Below are 2,729 nucleotides of genomic sequence, written 5' to 3'. Positions count from 1 at the left end.
TGTGGCAGACTGTCTTCTGAGCACATCTGATACTAGAATGGACACATATGTTCCCATGTGTAGGTGTACACATAGATCTATCATTCATAGAATTTCATTTCCTTTCAGTTTTCTTTTAAAGGAAGATATTCTATGTAAGTAATAAGAGGTTTCTGTCCATGGTATATACATGAGAAATGCATTATATAATTCTATTTATGAAAACTTTAAAAAAAATGCCCAGAAGTACTTTTGGGGCAATAACCTGTAACATGAAGGTCTAGAATCAGCAAACAGAATTTCCAAAAGACATGTAATATATGTTTCAGATTTCCTTTTAAGTCCAAGAAATAGTGTCTTACTGATAACTCTTTGATCCTTCCCTCTCTCCTTCTCACTTTCTCCCCCATTCCCCAGCGGCACCACTGCCCATAGTTCTGTAGGCATCCACTATATCTTGTAATCGTTAGACTGATAATTCTGCCATTTTCTAAAAGTCAGAGTCAGCTGTGGGAAGTTGTTAAACAGCACCCTTAGTGTGAAATGTCAACTCTGAGGTACTACCCCTTTTCAGAGCATCAGATGAAGACGTCATTGGGTGAAGAGCAAGACAGTACCCAGCATTCCTCCATGGTCTCTATTTCAGTTCCTATGACTAAGTTCCTGCCTGGACTTTCCTAGATGGTGGAGTTGTAACTTGTAAACCAAATAAATCCTTCCCATTTGAGGTTGTTTTGGGTTGGTGCTTTAACACAGCAACAGAGAAGCAAACTGGGACATCTTGGTTAAGGTACAAGCAGGCTCAGGGACCTGCACAAACATTGATTTCAACATTTAGGGATAACTTTCTCAAATGTAAATATCTCAGAGGTAGAATTATTGCACTGAATATTATTCCCATTTTCACATTTATTGGATATTGTTCTCCAAATAGTGAGGTGTTCCTACCAGCAATGTATGAAACTTCCATATCCTAGCCAGTGCCTGGATTTCTCAGGCTTCTAATCAGCCTGCTGAGTTGATCACAATGGGTTTGCTCTTCCATGTGTGCCTGTTAAACACCTGGAATGCAGCTGGATTGAATACAAGATAGGCAGGCACCAGGAAGGGGCAGTGAGACCGATCTGCGGACAGGCCAAAGCTGCACTCCTGCATCCAGCACCCTGACCTCCCACCCCTACCCCATGCCCGTAAGAAAGGCTGAAGGGGATACTAAAGGAGGTGACACCAAGATGAGGGATGAGCCACAGAGATCTACAGCCTTGTCTGCTAAACCTGCTCCTCCAAAGTCAGAGCCCAAGCCCAAGAAGAAGGTATCCAAGGGGAAAGGGGAAAGCTAACGCTGGAAGGGTGCCAATGATCCTGGAGAAGATGGAGACACCAAAACAGACCAGGCACAGAAAAGCTGAAAGTGCTGGAGATGCCACGTGAATGTGTGCATTTCTGGTAACTGTGACTGTTTGGTGAACGTGTAGCTTGAAACTGTCTTTTACTAAAGCTTTATACAAATGAAGAATTTTGTTTGACTTTTTTTAAAAAAGCTGTTTTTAACACACAGAATGCTTCAATGTTTCAGGGGAAAGGAATATGTATCATTAACCAAATGTCTCCCAAGCTAGATTGAGGAGAAAACACTTTTCCCTGCTAATTTTGAAAGACAACCCTTGGCTCCCAGGAGGGAATTCCTGACACGGTGCACACACCTGGTCATCATGGCACAAAATGCCCTATGGGGTGGGAAAACTCTAAATTCATTTTCATATTCTCCTCTCCCTTTACCATCAATGTAGACTTAATTCCCTCAAAACCAGAGACCTCACCCCCTATGACTGGGCTTTTCAGTGACGTCATTGAGTGTTCCTTAAAAGAGCAGCAGTTACTTTTCTAAAAGATTGTGAATCGTTAGACTGATAATTCTGCCATTTTCATTTCATTTTCTAAAAGTCAGAGTCGGCTGTGGGAAGTTGTTAAACAGCACCCTTAGTGTGAAATGTCAACTCTGAGCTACTCCGCCTTTTCAGAGCATCAGATGAAGACGTCATTGGGTTTTACCATGGCTTTCTGATCCTTTATCTTCTAGTCTATTCCAGAAGAGAGTTTGAAACTTCTTGTTTGCTGTTAACAATTGCCTATCCATGTCTTGTCTCAAATGATCCTTTATAAAAAGCATCTTAAATAAAGCTGAATGTAATTTGAGTTAGGAAAAATACACACCAGATCCTGAAGATTTGATATGAAAAATATTAAATATCTCCTTAATAGCAGTTTTTATTGATTATATTCTGGTAATAACTTGGACCTACTATGTTAGTAAAATTAACTTCTGGCTTTTACTTTAAAAACATGTCCGTACAAGAAGAAATTTTAAATGTAGGTATGGGTCCCAAGATGTTTCTAATGGCTAACACTGAGACAGAAGCTACACCCAATTGTTGAATAATAGTGTAAGTAGACTGTATCAGGCTTCTTCTTTTAGGCCACCAACCAGCTCCCAAATCATGACACAGAGACTTATTATTAGTTTTAAATGCTGAGCCTCGCTTAGGCTCGTTTCTGGCCAGCTCTTTTAACTTACATTAACCTGTTTCTCTTTATCCACCTTTGCCTCTGGGCTTTTCATTTTCCTTTCCTTCTGTACATCGCACTTTCACTGCTTCTCATGACTGGCGTCTGCCTCATTCTCTCCTCTCTTTCTTCTCTTGTTCTTTCTCCCAAGCCTGGATTCCTCCTCTTTTTATTCTGTCTGCCTG

General features: G+C 40.7%; 1 pseudogene; it reads left to right on the top strand.

The window, feature by feature from the left end:
* The first annotated feature begins 780 nt into the window (after positions 1–780).
* LOC118583910 lies at positions 781–1,410 on the top strand (annotated as a pseudogene).
* The last annotated feature ends 1,319 nt before the right edge of the window (positions 1,411–2,729 follow it).

Source organism: Onychomys torridus, chromosome 5 (assembly GCF_903995425.1).
Source record: "Onychomys torridus chromosome 5, mOncTor1.1, whole genome shotgun sequence".
Taxonomy (NCBI): Eukaryota; Metazoa; Chordata; class Mammalia; order Rodentia; family Cricetidae; genus Onychomys; species Onychomys torridus.
Note: the sequence above shows the minus strand (reverse complement) of the source record. Positions and strands in the feature narration are given on the sequence as shown.